The sequence below is a fragment of the Candoia aspera genome, chromosome 1, assembly GCF_035149785.1.
Source record: "Candoia aspera isolate rCanAsp1 chromosome 1, rCanAsp1.hap2, whole genome shotgun sequence".
Lineage (NCBI taxonomy): Eukaryota > Metazoa > Chordata > Lepidosauria > Squamata > Boidae > Candoia > Candoia aspera.
Window position 1 is genome coordinate 236,618,769 of NC_086153.1, and position 17,380 is coordinate 236,636,148.

Below are 17,380 nucleotides of genomic sequence, written 5' to 3' on the forward strand. Positions count from 1 at the left end.
ATAAATAAGGAGAAGAACGGATGCTTTTATTGTCATGTCTAGGAGCTGGCAATTAGTAGTTTGATCTGTAAGGAATTATTTGGGTGGATGTGCTCAAGGTCCCTTTAAAACAGTGTCATCTGATGGGACCCCAGAAGTGGGCCTTCTCTATTGCAATGCCTGTCCTCTGGAACACCATCATCCTGGGATGCATACGGCTCCTGTCCTGATGATATTTCAAAAGTCTGTGAAAACCTGCCAGGCCTTGAGGTAGGGTGGGTGTTGTTTTTCATTATATTGTTTTTTTCCCTTGGACACACACAGTTCTTTTTCTGTGTTTTATGTTTTTGTTTTTTCTCTTTCTTTCTAAATTCTAAGCTGCCCACAGTCATCTGGGATCAGGTAGCCTCTAAATTTAATGAAATAAGTAAATTTGCACTTAAATCCCATTGAAATCAGTGTGAAAAACTAGTTGATGATCTTTCACATTGATTTCAGTTGAAGCCATATGTGAATAATATGAGTTGGCCCACAGTTATAGGATGAATTAGAACAAAACAGAAACCTTCCTTTTATTATTATTATTATTGTTCCAAGTTAGTAAAATTAAACATTGTATTTATCTTCTGCAGTTTTCAGCTCAGTAACAATGATGTGGAATAGAGGTTTGGCTGCCTCCTCCCCTATTCTCCCAAAGTAATCAAAGAATAAATATGAAATATATGTTTATTCAAAGGAAAGTCTTAAAATATATATAAAGAGAGTCATCAATCCAGGACTCAGAAAATCATCCACTGACTATAGTATTCCCCTCCCCGCCCCCTTTTAAAGAAGTAATCTGGAAGCATTGGGTGTAATTTGCCTATTTGTCATACATGCTTTTAAGTGGTGGTTTCTGCAGTATAATACTATATCACTGTCTACTGTTCTTTTTCCCTCTCGTTTGGGAATGTTATCTTTCCCAGAAAAGGGTCTGAAAAGTGCATTCTAATTTAGAAATTATTTCCATGTGAAAAAGTTGTCAATGAAGATTTCTTTCAATGTGCTAGGCATAGGGAATATTCAAAAATAATTACACTTATATCTTAATTGTTATGCTGTGTTTCTTTAAATATTTTTATCACTTAATTCTGTGGGAAAAGATCTATATACCTATGTAACTTCATGCAACCTTGTTATGGCAATACCAAATGTAGCTTTCTTCTACATTTTTATATTTTATTTTGTTTGTTTATTTTATTATTAAATTTGTATGCTGCCTGGCTCCCTATGACTCTGGGTGGTTCACAAATAAAAACATTTTTGAAAAGATACAATAAGAAACAAAAATAAGGAATAAAAGATAGCAAGATGACAGAAACAGGACTGGAATGGAGAAAAGAAACAGACCCACACAGTCCAAGGGCACTTCATTTACCCTCGCCAAAGGCCTGGTCGAAGAGCCAGGTCTTCACACCCCTTTGAAACACTAGTAGGGTGGGGGGCCATCCAGATCTTGGGGGGGAACCTCATTCCAGAGGGCAGGCACTGCTACAAAGAAGGTGTACTTCTGGGGTCCCATTAGGCGGCATTGTTTAATTGAAGGAACCCAGAGCATACCAACTCTGCCAGATTGAATTGGCAAGGCAGATACTATGGCAGACAGGAAATCCCTCAACCAGGCCCTGTGGGCTCTATAGGTAACAACCAGCACCTTGAAGCAAATTGGCAACCAGTGCAGCTCGCGAAGCATAGGTGTTACATGGTCATACTAAGGCGTGCCTGCCACTGCCCTCATAGCTGCATTCTGGACCTGTTGAAGTACCTTTTATTTGTGGATTCACTTGAACAGGTCATCAGCTGAATACTGAGATGGTTAGTATACATTAAATGGATTAGAAATTGGATCCTTCCAGTCAGGGTTCAGGCCTGGGCATGGAATGGAGACAGCATTGGTTGCTGTAGTGGATGACCTGTGTCAGGACCTTGATGCAGATAGTGCACCCCTCTTAGTTGTTTTGGACCTCTCAGCAGCTTTTGATACCATCAACCATAGTATCCTTCTGGACTGCCTGCAGGGGTTGAAAATTGGTGTCACTGTCTTACACTGATTCTGTCCCTACCTCAGTGGGCAGTTCCTGTCAGGGAGGAGTGATCAGCTTGGTGGTCACTTCCTCAAGGAGTGCCACAAGGTAAAAAATGCCTGCCCATTTTTTTAGGTGGTGCAAGTTGCTATTATTACACCCATCTTGCAGGCTGTACATTGGTTACCCATAGCCGCCTGGCTCCACATCAAAATGCTAGGTTTGATTGATAATACCCTTTATGATTTGGCACCAAGATACTTGCAGGACCATCTACTCCAGTGTTGACCCATCTGAGGAGGCCTTCCTGGGCTGCTGCTGGTAGTGCCCCAGTTTGTGGTGAGAAGCTAGAATATGTTGCTTTTTAACTATGATGCTTATTGTTTGGAGCAGTCCTCCCCTAGAAGCTAGGTTGGCCACTTCAGTAGTGGTGTTCTGGAAGCTGAACCCTTCCAGAGGCTGTTTGGGACATGATCTTTCACCATCGTTTGTTCTTCATTATGTTTTTTATTGTTACTGTTGGTTTTGATTTTTTGAATTGTTTTGGGTTCTGGGGTTATGATGGCCATGGAGTGAATTTTAACTGTTTATTCATTTGTTTCTTTTCTTATCATGGAGATCATGTATATGTATATATTTCCTACAGTGGTTATTTTGTTGTGTTTGATTTTGTTGTAAGTCACTAAGGATGATGATGATGATGATGATGATGATTTCATAGCGAGAGTGATGATGATTTGTATAGGATATAAAAAACTAATCAGATCTTATCCCTTTACAGTCATTGGCACACTCATTCAGATTTATAACTTTTTAAAACCACAACATCCCACTTCATCACAGTTGCTTAAACCCAAGAGCATAACTAAATGTGGATTTTAAACGATCTCTTGACAATGTCATATATACAGAAACATGATGTCATTCACTAACTGGTTAATACACAGTTCCACAACTGCTGTTTGCAATAGAAAAGTATCACAGAAAACTCTTGAATTTATTCTCTGGCTGTGCAATACATCCTGAGGAGGTAAATTTTGAGCATTGTATGAGATTGCTATTACTGTTATAGATTGAATCTCCTGTGCAAGATTAAGCAGGGCCCTGTTGGGTAAAGGAAATCCGATTCTTTTTAGAGAAAATAATCCAGATACAGGATTCCTGGTCTATTAAGCAGTTCTTTACCAGTAATGGAGGCATTGTAATGAACTGCTACCTGGTCTCCCAGAAGAAGCTGAAGATGCTACAAGTACGGAATCCAGGTTCTGCCTCCCTCCCAAGCAAGATGTCGGAGGGAACCTCTCCACCCACTTCATAGATTCCCTGCCTTGCCCTTGCCACTGGTAGCTCATTTGCCCCAAGAGCTGATGATGGGCAAAGAAGAGAACAGGAGAAGTTGAGAAGACAAAGGAAAAGCAATAGCTGCTGCCTTCCCTGAAACAGGGCAGTTAGGCTTTTGCTATTATTGCTGTTGATTGCCCAACTGGGTTCATGCCTCCACTGGCAGGCCTAGCCTCCAGAAAGAAAACCTGAATCTTTATGGCAATGATGACATCATTTGGTTTTGGCTTGCTCCTTGTGATTTATAATTCTGCGAATGAGGCAGGAATTTTGTACAATAACAAACAAACCCTCATTTGGAAGCAAGCTGAATGGGTGTCAGGAGCTGGAAACTGGGTCTGTAGACAGCACCAGAGATGAGAAACAGCCATGTGCAGGATCTTGGTCAGAGACGTGTAGCATCATCTGCAGCAGCCTTTCTCAACCTTTTGACCCTGGAGGAACCCTTGAAATATTTTTCAGGCCTCAGGGAACCCCTGCACATTCAGGCCCAAATATAGGCCAGAAGTCACAAAATTATTATATTCATTTCATGGGGAGGCCTGTATATATGCATTATGTCATGTTCACTGTTTCAATGTTACCATTACATCGTAATGTTTCACATGTCATTTGGCTGATGCGTGTTTCGTCTGGGAGGGGAGGAGGATTCCATCTTGTGGGATTGTTATACGTTAGCAGCTGGATTGGAATGTGTTTGGGTTATCTCCTGTGTTCAAGGTTCCTTTCCCAGGACATCAGCAGAAACAGTTACCAGCACCTGGGGGGGGGGGGGGAGTTTGCAGTGGAAGAGCGAGGGGAGGGATTACGTTTGAGCCGAGGGTTTTTAGTTTGTATTTGGCGCGCTTTTAGTCATTCTCAGCTTTCTCTGTATTTGCATACTATTCTTTAATAAATCAGATATCATTAAGTTCCTGCTTGTGAGACTGAGTCTATTAGGGTAGGCAATCCTTACATAAAGCTGAAAATCTCAAAAAAATTTCCGTTAGCCCCTTTCCAGATTTATTTTGTGAGGGAGAAGTGCTAGCGATGAGCAAACCAAATCCCCAAACCACGGAAAGCAAGGAATCGAGCGAGGGGGAACCTGACTCCACGGTGAGAAGAACAGAGAGGGTCCCTACTCGGGAGCTCTCAGAAATTCAGGAGGTGTCAAGCTCCAGCCTGGGAGAAGAGGAGGTTGGAGGTAAAAGAGCCCCTGAACCGATCGGCGAGTCGCCAGGTGAACTGGTCACCTGGGATGAATCACAGGGACCCCTACCAGGGACGTCCAAAACGTCTTGGAAACAGCGGTACCAGAGTTCCCCAACTGTGGTGAGGCAGGAGGGAAAGGAGGATTCCCAAACCCCTGACCGTATAAGACTGGTGGAGGCCAAATTGGAGTCACTAGAATTTATGTTTCAGAAAATGTCAATGGACTGGGGTCCCCGGGAGAGGAGAGAGGAGTCTAGTAATAGGCATTCGTCTCCTTCTTCGCCCCCACCTTCTTCGGAGGAAAGGAGTATGACCCGGCGCAGAGAGGAGGCAAGGGCGCCGAGGGTGAGAATTTCAAGGTCACCTCCTTGAGAGCGGAGATCCCTGGGAGCTAAAAGAAAGTCCGACCGCCCAGCTGTGGTGAAGGGACCGCCTGGAGTGGGGGTTAAGGACTTTACAGTTAAATTTGATGGAGATCCAACTAAGCTATCGTTCTTCCTTACCAATGCAAGGAGTTATATGGATGAATGGGAACCGTATTTTCGTTCAGAAAGAGCCAAGATTAATGCCATTGCCACTAAGCTCAAGGGGCGGGCTGCCGATTGGTATGTGCAGTTATGTCAAACGGATGCCCCTGAGCTGGAGGAATTCGAAGAATTCCTGTGGGCGTTGAAGCTACACTTTGAAGACCTGTTAGCTAAAGAAAGGGCAAAACGGGTGCTGAGGGAGCTTAGCCAGGGGCCACGATCGGTGGCAGACTATGTTCTGGAATTTAAGGCTCTGGCTGGGAAGGTTGAGGATTGGTCCCAATCTATCTTAATAGAACTTTTTAAGGACGGTCTGAACACGGAGGTCCTGAGGTGGTTGCTCGGTAGGGACGACCCAGATACCCTGTATGAATGGATACAGTTGGCAGGGAAGGCTGAGCGTGCCCATGAAACTTTCACTCACAGGAAGGTGATGAGATATTCCGGGCTCAGCAAGGGTTCCCACCCTGCTGCGCCTACTGGAAAGTCCGGTCAATGTGCCTGGGAGGAGGAGAGGGAGCGCCGCTATGCGAAAGGGCAGTGCCTCTGATGTGGAAAGGAAGGTCACCGAGCGGCAGCGTGCCCGAAGGGCAAGACCGATGATCGTTCGGGGAAGCCGATGGGGAAATCTCCCTCCCTACCCAGGAAAATGAAGGCAGCCATGGCTGAAACTGAAGTGGAGGAGGTTCCTTACTTTGGGGGTGAGGGGGAGCCCGATCTACACCAGCCGGCGGGAAACGCCAGCCACCTGCTCTAAGGAGCGCCTGTGGGCAGGTGGTGGAGGATGGGCGCGAACATGTTTTGGTGAGTGCCAACTATCCCACACTGAACGTGAAAGTGAAGTTAGGCTCCCGCACAAGAACCGTTGAAGTTTGGGCATTGATCGATTCGGGGTGTTCGCGTTGCTTGATGCACCTGACGTGGTGGTTGCTTTGGAGTTACCCAGCTTTCCACTGCAACGTCCCATGATTTTCACCCAGCTGGATGGTTCTACGGTGGAGGGGAAACCGGTCACCCATTACACGGGCATGGTGACGTTGCAAAGGGGCAGCCACCGTGAGGGGCTGCCATTTGTGGTGGCGCCTGTGGGGCATCCCTTAGTCATTCTGGGGATTCCTTGGTTGGTCCAACAAAACCCCTATATAAATTGGGTACACAGGATTTTGACTTTTGGGGATGGTTTCTATCAAGCCCCTGAGGAGGACGACGCTCCAGAGGCTGCAGTGGGGAGGGCGGCGGCAGCAACCCCGCATTTCGCTGTTACACCACTGGAGGGCTTGCCGGAGCAATACCAAGGCTTTGCGGATGTGTTTGGTGAGAAAGAAGCAGACCAACTCTCACCCCATCAAAAAACTGACTGTGCGATAGAGTTGGTCCCCGACACTCAACTGCCCAAACCAAAGATTTATGCCATGACTCAAAAGGAACTGGTGGTGTTGAGGGAGTTTGTGGACAAAAACTTGGTCAGGGGTTTTATTGAACCAGCAAATTTGCCAGTGGGCGCCCCCGTCCTGTTTTGAGCGAAGAAGATGGGACATTGAGACTTCGTACAGATTACCGTGGATTAAATGCGGTCTCGATATTAAACAAATATCCTCTGCCGTTAATAAAAGACATGTTAGCACATCTGGCTAAGGGGAAAATCTTCTCTAAGCTGGATTTGTGGGAAGCCTATTTCCGCATCCGCATACGGGAGGGGGATGAATGGAAGACTGCTTTCAATTGTCCACTGGGTTCTTTCCAGTATAAAGTTTTGCCTTTTGGGTTGGCGGGGGCACCAGGGGTGTTCATGCAATTGATCAATGAAGTGTTACATGAACATTTGTTCAAGGGTGTACTGGTCTGTTTGCATGATGTTTTGATTTATACTGAAACGGAAGAGGAACATGAGCGCTTGGTGAAACAGGTGCTTAGCAAACAGAAAGGCTGAGCTCTATGCTAAGCTTTCTAAGTGTGAATTTCATCAGACTCAGCTTGACTACCTGGGGTACAGGATCTCTGACAAGGGCATTGAAATGGATCCTGCTAAGATCCAAGCTATTTTGGGGTGGGAGTGCCTGCGCACCCACAGGCAGCTCCAAAGTTTTCTTGGGTTTTCCAACTATTACCACCAATTCATCCAGGGGTTCGCCGAAACTGCATTGCCTCTCACTGACTTGTTACGTACGAAGGGGTTGGGGGACACACGCAAGGTAAAGAACCCGGGGGCATTGCTCAATTGGACACCTGACTGCCAGTTGGCTTTCAACAAACTCAAAAGCCTGTTCACTGCTGAACCCATTCTTCAACACCCTGATCCCACTAAACCCTTTGTGGTTCAAGTGGATGCTTCCGATTTCTCAATTTGAGCGCTCTTGCTGCAAGCGGATGCTGACAACTGCCTGAAGCCGTGTGCGTATCTGTCCTGGAAATTTTCCGAGACGGAAAGGCGGTGGCATGTTTGGGAGAAAGAAGCTTTTGCAGTCAAGGCTGCTTTGGAGGCATGGTGCCACCTCTTGGAGGGGGCTAAATGTCCTTTTGAGGTTCGGACTGACCATAAAAATTTGGAAGCGCTCAGCACGCCCTGTAAGCTCAGTCCTAAGCAGATCCGCTGGGCTTAATTTTTCAGTCGCTTTGACTTTAAGTTGAAATTCATTCCGGGCAAGAAAAACGTCCTGGCTGATGCGCTTTCCCGCCTGCCCCAGGATTCGGTCCAGGCACCTGATGTTGTGGGTACACTGTGGACAGAACCCCAATTGGGTTTGCAAGCTGTCACATGCAGTCAAACTCGTGTGCAGCTGCCCCCAGCTTCAGTTTCACCAGTTGGGGGAAGGACGCCAATTCCCTCGCAATTGCAACAACAGTTTCTGCTAGAGGTGAAATCTGATACTTGGTTGCAAGCGAATAGAGACAATGTTACATTTGACAGAGGCTTAGCTTGGAAGCAAAACCGCCTCTATGTCCCTGACAGTTTGCGAAGGGAAATTTTGATTAGGTCTCATGATGACAAAGTGGCTGGTCATTTTGGGTTTGTCAAAACCTTGTACGCTGCCAATTTTGGTGGCCCTCATTGAAACGTGATGTAAAAAGTTATGTTGCTTCTTGTCCTGTCTGTGCCATGTCAAAACGGAAGGGGGGTAAGCCGCATGGGCTGCTGCAGCTGGTGGCCAGCCCCTCCCGTCCTTGGGAGGAGGTTTCCATGGATTTCATTGTGGATTTGCCTCCTAGTCAGAGAAAGACTGTGATTTGGGTTGTAAAGGACTACTTTTCCAAGCAAGCCCATTTCATTCCACGTGCTTCTATTCCGTCTGCTCAGCAATTGGCCCGCCTTTTTCTAATCCACATCTACTGGATTCACAGTAGCCCCTCCCACTTGGTCATGGACCGCGGGACACAGTTCACTTCCCAATTTTGGAAGGCATTTTTGAAGCTGGTGGGCACCAAGCAGGTGTTGTCCACTGCGTCGCATCCAGAGACTGACGGATCTACGGAGGTTCTTAATTCCACCCTGGAACAATTTTTGAGGGCATTTGTCAACTATCAGCAGGATAATTGGGTTGATCTGCTACCTTTTGCTGAGGTGGCTTATAACAACACCGTCCATCAGAGCACGGGGCACACCCCTTTCCATATTGTTTTTGGACGGGATTTTGTTCCCATTCCTGAGTTGCCTCAACCCCCCGCGCAGCCCTGCTCTGCTTCTGATTGGGCGGCTCAACTGGCAGATTCATGGCCAGTGATTCAGCAGGCGTTGGCTGATGCCCAATCTGCCTATAAACTGCATGCTGATAAGCGACGAGCCCTTCAACCTGCTTTTAAAGTTGGTGATAAGGTCTACCTTTCCACCAAGTTCATTAAGTCCCCTCAGCCCTCGAAGAAGTTGGCTCCTAAGTTTGTTGGTCCTTTTCCCATTGTGGGAGTTTTGAACCCTGTCACGTTTAAACTGGATTTGCCACACAATCTGAAACATTTACATCCTGTTTTTCATTGCAGTTTGCTCAAGCCTGTCAACCACTCCGATCATTGGCATCCCCAACCCCCACCTCCTGCTCTGATCATGATTGACGGACAGCAACATTTTGAGGTGAAGGAGGTCCTTGATTCTCGCTGAGTTCATGGCACCCTGCAGTACCTCATTCAGTGGAAACACTTTCCCCACCCTGAGTGGGTGTCTGCCCGTGATGTTTACTCTCCTGTTTTAGTTAGACGCTTTCATCTAGCTTATCCTCTGAAGCCTGCTCCTTAGTGTTTTTGGGGGGGCGGTATGCCATGTTCACCATTCCAATGTTACCGTTACATCGTAATGTTTCGCATGTCATTTGACTGATGCGTGTTTCATCTGGGAGGGGAGGAGGATTCCATCTCATGGGATTGTTATATGTTACCAGCTGGATTGGAATGTGTTTGGGTTATCTCGTGTGTTCAAGGTTCCTTTCCCAGGACATCAGCAGAAACGGTTACCAGCACCTGGGGGGGGGGTAGTTTGCAACGGCAGGGTGAAGGGAGGGATTACGTTTGAGCCGAGGGTTTTTAGTTTGTATTTGGCGCGCTTTTGCTCATTCTCAGCTTTCTCTGTATTTGCATACTATTCTTTAATAAATCAGATATCATTAAGTTCCTGCTTGTGAGTCTGAGTCTATTAGGGTAGGTAATCCTTACACATTAGCAGTGTTCTTAAACTGAAAATAAAGAAACGTACCTCTTTAATGTGAAGTTGCTGGAATTTGAAATCATTTTTTAAATAAATCGTGATCTCCCAGGGAACCCTAGGGTTCCACAGAACCCTGGTTGAGAAACCCTGATCTACAGTCATCCATCCATCCATCCACATTTGTGCCAAAACAGCAGTGAGGAAAACAGGCTTTACATTGCCTCCACAATGGCTGCACAATACCAGAAGATGCTGTTAGTGGGGATCCTGCTGTAGTTGGTAGTGCTGTTGCCAAAGCAAACGTCCAAGCTTTGGAAGCCTTTATAGTTCTTCCAGGTAAAGGACAACCACTTGGATGGATCGAATCATTCCAGAAACGGCCCAAAGAGTGTCACATTTCTTTCAGTGCTGGTGGGAATTTAGCAAAGTAGGCCTGCTTGGCTGCTCTAAACCTTGATGAACTTTTGCAATATTTGACATGAATTCTCTTCAAAGGAAAAGAGCTTACATACTGTATAAAATGTAGGAGCAGTTGCTTTTGTCCATCTCCTATTAGTCTTGTCAAGTTTTAAGAAGTTTGTCAAGGGAAAGTAACTGCACTCTGACTGCTGGGGACTCCAGATGAGCAGCTGCATCCCTGAAGCAGATCAACATATGTGCAGCCAAAAGCCAGTGTAATGCAGATGAGAATGTTTACCCAGATCTATATTAACCTCTGTTATGCAGCTGGACAGTTGCTTCTACACCCAGATTTCCCTTGGAGTGTAATGGCTGAATGTAAAAAAATTGACCTTAACTCCTGGTAATTTACATGGACACACCCATGCAATTTCTTGGCATGATATAGAAGAGGTTTGGTGTTGCCTTCTTCCTGGCCCTCTTTTCAACTCCTCAGTCTAGCCTCCCAACAGTGCACATGCGCTTGCTTTCGCGCTCTCTCGCTCTCATACACACACAGAGTACTCTTTACTTTATAAGAACAAAATATAGGTTAAAGAAATCCATAAAGTTGCTCAGAATCTTGGAAGAGAAGCTAGCCACAAATTTATTTTTCACTATGGCTGTTTTTCTACCTGAATTGGAGATCGTGTCCTTTAGTATGCTACAGGGATTTTTGCCCAAACCAGTATGGATCAGGAATCGGGAATAATCAGTTTTTGAGATTTGTGATGCCTGATGGGCAATGAGCATTTAGTTAGAGGAATGCTCACGTATAAGCTGTGTGGAAGAGAAATCACTCATTTTACGTTTAAAAATTCTTCTAAAATATTATCAAGAACTGCATAAATCCAACATACCGATCAAGTTATCTAAGCGGGCTCCACACCTAGTTTGCTTATGGAATATTCCTGGCAGCACCTAGTAGACCTTGGCTGATCTAGAATGCTAAACAGGGCTGGCCCTGGTAAATACTTGGATGCAAAACCATCTAGGAAGCCCATAGTTGGAGGCTCCAGTGTCCTATTCTGGATGAGTCAGGTGGCAACCAGAATTCTATTATATTTCCAGTGTATTCATCACATTCTCGGTGGTTTTAATAGGCGAGTTAATATTTCATCTGTAGCTCATAGGATTCTGATATTACCAAGTGCTGGAGAACCATTCCATTTCTTGTCCATAATGCAGGGAGAAAGAAAAAAGAGACATGATTTCATGAACTTGCTTGTTGCTCTTTTCACAAATCTCATACGTTATGGACCCAAAGTAAATTTTCAGGGAGCTATGGAGACAGTTTTGAAGGTTCACACATAGCAGGTTCTAAAATGTCAAAACAGTCTGATGAGTAAGTGTCCGCCCAATCAAAACCTGATGCTTTGTTACAATGGCAAAAACCTCTAGTGAAAGGCAACTTTTGTTTACATGGCTGAATATCAGTTTTCAAGCTCTCTTTTATGACATTAGGGTTTATCTGATTCCTTTAAATAGAGGAAGTTTACAAATGATTTCCCTTCTAGTAAGCTGCTGCAGAGAATTCCTTGATGCGCTGCCCGGTTGCTATTGACTCATTTTGGTGTTGGTAGATCCTGCAGATGGCCATCTTGGCTTTAAGAGTAAATCCACCATTTCCTCAGGGATTGGAAACCTCTAGACTTTCTCTCTCTCTCTCTCTCTCTGTGTATGTTTGAACACATATCTGTCAAATTGCTTCTTAAAATACCTATGATGGAAATAAAGGGAGTAGTGTCATTGGGGCAGTTATCCAAGTCCCTACTGAGTAGATGGAATCCAAAATGCAACAGGATTTTATCTATCTATCTATCTATCTATCTATCTATCTATCTATCTATCTATCATCTATCATATTTCTCCATCACCCATCTCATATTGCGACAATTCTGGGTGGTTTACAAGTGGATAAAAGAATAAAAGGTTCGTTATACAATATAAAAATACATAAATATAAAATATAAAATCCAAGGCGGTCTTAGTGAAATTTTCTGGGGCCACATCACAATACCACCCACCCACATGATCGACTATCCCCCCCCTCGCCCCAAGCGAGGTGGCATAGCCAGATCTTAACTCCCTTTCTGAAGGCTGGGAGAGTGGGGGCCTGTCTCACCTCTGGGGGTAAATTATTCCAAAGGATTGATTTTGAAGAAAGTTAAATAATATATATCAGGTATCATTATAAAAAGGTGAGGAAATTAATTGATAATTAAACCTTGAGTCCAAAATTACCTAAAAGTATCCAAGTATATTATATGCCACTTACACACTCTTCACAGCTATCTTGCTTTGACAGTTCATGAAAATATATTCTGGTGCTTAAACTTCTAATGGTTACAATGAACCTAAATAATGCCAATCTGAAATAAACAGAGGTTAGTACTATTGGGTTGCACTGAATGATGCTAGGGTATGTTCTGGGAAGCAATTGCTTTCTAGAAGGGAGACCATCCCCTAAAGTAAAGAAAACAGCTGCTCTGCTAAGATGATAGGAAAAATAAGAGAATTTCGGCAACTATGCATAATGGTACTCCTACTAGCTAGTACACATAACTGAAGGGTCTGAGTTTGATGGGGATTCTGGAAATGGTAGTCCAACACATCTGGTAGTGGCTTGGTTGAGGAATCCTGTGTTAGACAGCTCACTAACTGGGATCAGTGTACCATTGTTCTCATACTGGAAAAGGACATATGTCTGAGTGGAAAACCAAGTTTATTTGGTTTTCAGTGATGGTTGCCACTTCTTAAATCTCCTGTGGTGGGGGATAGAATACAATCCTTGGAGTTTCTATCGCTTGGCTGTCCAAGGAGAAGATGTGAAATCACAAAGACAATGGTTTCCAGTAACAGTCAACTTGGGGAGGATATTATAGTCAGGATCTGACCCAAGGAAGAAGTTGAAGGGAGACAGTGGCAAAAAAGTTCCTATTAGTCTTCTATCACCTAATCTTTCTATAATCACCTTCTGCCTTGGAAGGGATGAAAGCTGGATTGTGCAAAGATTTTGCTGTTGTTGACAACGGTTGCATGTATGTACTGTATATATTTCTTAGGAAACAATGACCTTGTTTTTCAAACTTCAAGGACAAGAATTTGCTGCTAGGAATGTTGATGGTTTCCTTATCCCTTTTCACATTCCTCCTCAACTCTGACAGAAGATATTGTATAAACCCAGCCATCTCTTCTCTAGCCAACATGGCCAATTCCCAGAAGTACTGTACATTCCCCAATCTCATTGCAAGAAGACTTCTCACATGAACCAAATGGCATCCATTGATTCATGGATTTACATAACTCCAGATGATGCCTTCATTCATCTACTATTGGAGCCCATTTAATACCCCATTACTTCTCTGGAGATCAAGATTAAAAACAAACAAAACAAATTTGCATGGAAGGCAAGCTACCTTCTACTACATACATGCACACGCTGGCTGGTTGCATGTACTGTGCTAACTTAACAATGTAGTTAACATTTTTCTGGTGTAGGAGCCCAATCATGTGATTTCTAAACCATGGTTTATGATTTAACATGTAATTACCCAATTATAGATTATTCAACAAATAAACATGGGTTATTTTATTTTGTATTTATTTATAAAATGTATATAATTTTCATTGTCCAATATGTAAACGCAGGCACACTGTGACAACATACCTGCGCACTCATATACACACAGTATCAGTTGGCCGGGTGATATTCCTCTAAAAAGAAACTGAAATGTCATCATTGTTCTTTGTCTTTCTGTCACAGTCCTTTGTGGTCTACATTTTGGACTAAAAACTCAGTTCTACTTTCAAGCTTCTTCCAAATGTCAAAGGATTATTTGTCCGGTTCTTGACTATAATTAGAAAAAAACTGACTTGGGCAAAGTTGCAGTATTCAAAAGTGTCAGTCAGCATTTGCTAGTAAGATTCCTGAGCCTATTAATTTTCTAATCTTCTGCTTATATTATGATGTCTGACTAAGCTGTAAGAAACTGTCCCGTTGTAAAATCCTAGCTGTGTTCTTCTACTAGTCTCTTCTGTGGTACTACTTGTGCCTTTCCATTTGGTTGTAAGCAGTACTGTCCATTAAAAAAAAATCAACTACCCAGAGCCATCTCAGATGTTGCACCAAACTCCTGTCTTAGTTGGCAGTTTCTTACCCCTGATTTTTAGTAATGGGGATCATACTTGAAGAGGGCAAGTAGTTGCCTTCTTTAAGAAAGTGGAAGGGAGGCAGTTTGGTGAATACCCTGTACACCAGCAGTGGACACTGTGTGCTCTACTGAACAATAATTCCCAGCAGCCCAGCCAGCAAGGTCAATGGCAGTCCAGCAAGATCTGTGGAGTCCCAAGTTGCTCATTCCTGTATCATAGGAACTGGCTTCCATATACTAGGCTGACCTGTCATACTGTGCTGTGGATGTTTTTTAACTGTGGACTGTAAAGCAAACCACAGCCTGCTTCACACGTACAGTAACGTAAGTCATCAGTCATAGTTAACAAACCACAATGGTTAGCTTCAAGCATAATGTGGTCTGTTTGGTTTCAGCTTCATGCTATAGGTCAACTCAGCCTAAGGAATGGAACAATATTTTTTTCTAATTGCATACTGTATATATGTGAAGAGTAAAATGTTAATAAACCTGCTGTGCTGAGATATGTGATGTAACCTGCACCCTGCACCTGGCCTGCTCCGCAGTTCTTCTACATCTCTCTGAAAGCAAAAGATTCCCAAGGAGAACCACAGAAGAAAAATTCAGCAGAGAAGAAAATGCCAAGGCGATGAAGCAGGGCTCTGGACATCTCCCAAGGAGAACGACAGATGGCTGTTCCACAAACTCTCCAGAGGGACAAAACTGAGACACTACTGCCCAAATGCTTCCTACTTAACATGCAGACATTTTTCAAGTGAAGTTTGAAGGTTTTACATATTTCTTAAATTTCTGCTGATCCTTTATTTATTATAGAATCACTCTCACATTTCCCAAGTTCCCAGTGCTGGCCTCTCTGGAAAAGATTTTACATAATTTACTCAAAATATATCCTGTTAATAGTTTGTGAACAAGCAGACTAAATCTAGTAACTCAACTCTTAGTCTGAGTTTGGCAAATTTTACTTAGAAGCAAGTTAATTATAAGGTTTAAGTAAAGAAGCTTTAGAAACAAAGAAGCTATAGAAATGTAAGATATAGATTAGATTTAGAAACAAATTCAAAGCAACAGGGTAGTTTTCCATATCTTTGGAACTGATCTTCAGAAGCGACTAGGGTAGACTTGAGAACAAGAATAGAAGGTTTCAAGAAATTCAAGTCCAAACACAAACTTCACTGTCTTCTCCAGGTTGCTAGGCAACATCAAAACTGGGCTACTAAATTAGATCCGTACCCTGGTGACTTCTGGTGTCATACATACATTCTTACATACATACATACCATATTTTTGTTATGGCCCTGAAAAAACGAAACTGCTTGCAACACTGAAGTGGGCTCCCTGGCCATAGCTATTCCAACACTGCACCTTTGAGACTTTCTCCAATTGTGCTACAAATTCTGGAAGTTGTTGTCCAAGCATATCTGAAGGATATAAATTCTCAGCTTTGAAATGAGTTGCAAGATACGGAGTTGATAACAAGAAGTTGATATTTGATGCCATTTCGAAGGTGGTGGTGGTTGAAGTGACGTGTGGGGAAGTCTTGCATGACCAATAAAGAATTTTAGAAATGCATAAGTGATTTTGGACTAGGTGATTTAAAAGAAGATTTGATTTTCCAAATCAATATGTCCATGCTAAGAATTTGCCCATTTAGCATTTGGCCCCATCTCTGGTTTCCATTGTCCCAGGTTTCTCGATGGTCCATAAGAACGCACCATACAAGGGGCCTTGCATGGGTCAGGTCATCCAGTCCGGTGGTCTGTTCTCTCCAAAGACCTTCAACAACTAAGTGGTATGTTTCCAATGGGCCTCTTCTTCCATGAGTCATCTGGCAACATCCAGCAACGTTCCTTCAAAGGAAAAACACCTTTCAACCAGAAGTCTCATTTAGCTGTCATAGTAAATAATTGATAGGTCAGTCCTTTAAAGATCTATCTGTCTGATCCTGTTTAAAAGTCATCTTAGGCTGCAACCATAGTTACTTCTTGTGTAATGCGTTCCATAAAAACCCTGTTGTGCATATAAAGATTCTTCAAGAAGCTGAACAGAAGTGCTAAAAGAAATGAGCACAGCTGTTCAGCTCCTCATAGGAAAGTTGGAGTCAGGCATGATGTCCTTGACTTGTATCCCAAACGCCAGCCTCTGGCACCCCTGCTACTCCTTTTGCCCCACCTTTTGCTGGGGACTCTGGGGGACAGGAAAAAGGGGAAGTGGCACAGTGTAGGATCCTTTTTACCTTTGTGGGTGTCTGATATATGCCCCCATGGAGCAAAAACAAAGGTTCAAATCCTTTGGGGTATTCATGCATCTCAACTTGTGTGGAAGAAAACTGACAGAGATTTGCAACTCATTAAACAGAATATTTTATATATAAACAGCTATTTTGGGGACAGTGGAAGGAAGGAGCAATGGCAAAAGGAGAGATGAGAGAATTGATTTATATTGCCTATGTTGCCCATCAATTTCAGTAACTGTCCATAGAAAAGAGAAACAATTGTCTCTCTTTAACTTGAACATTTCTATAAACCTTTATCATATCCTAGGCACCTCCCTATCCCTGAAGCTAAGTAGCCTAGAGCTACCATATCTAGTCTGCAAACATCCAGTTTTCCCATAGAGGGCAGCAAAGAGACACAGAAAACTCCAGGTCCTTGCTGCCACTTAATGCTCATTTGGATTTTTTTATCCCATATATAATATATCCCCCCGCCCCCAAGTGTGCATTCCTAACTTGTATCCTTTAAAGGTTCCTTGGAAAAAAAGTGTTCAGAAACAAAATGTTGTGATATGATCATTTCTGGGGGCTAGAGAGAGAGAAGCAGCTGGGCTTTAGCTCTGCAGGAAGCAATTGGTGGGGTGAACTGATGGTCTCCTCCTACTCTTTGGTGAATCACTTAAAGACGGGGTTGCAATTCCTCTCTGTCTCTCCCACCCAAATGCTTCCCTTGATTCCAGCATGGTGGCCTGGTAAACATAAACTGGAATGTGTTACATTTAGATGTGTGGGAAGTTCAGAGAGGAAAACATGTTTCTGAAGCTCATTTCTTGTTGAATCTGTCA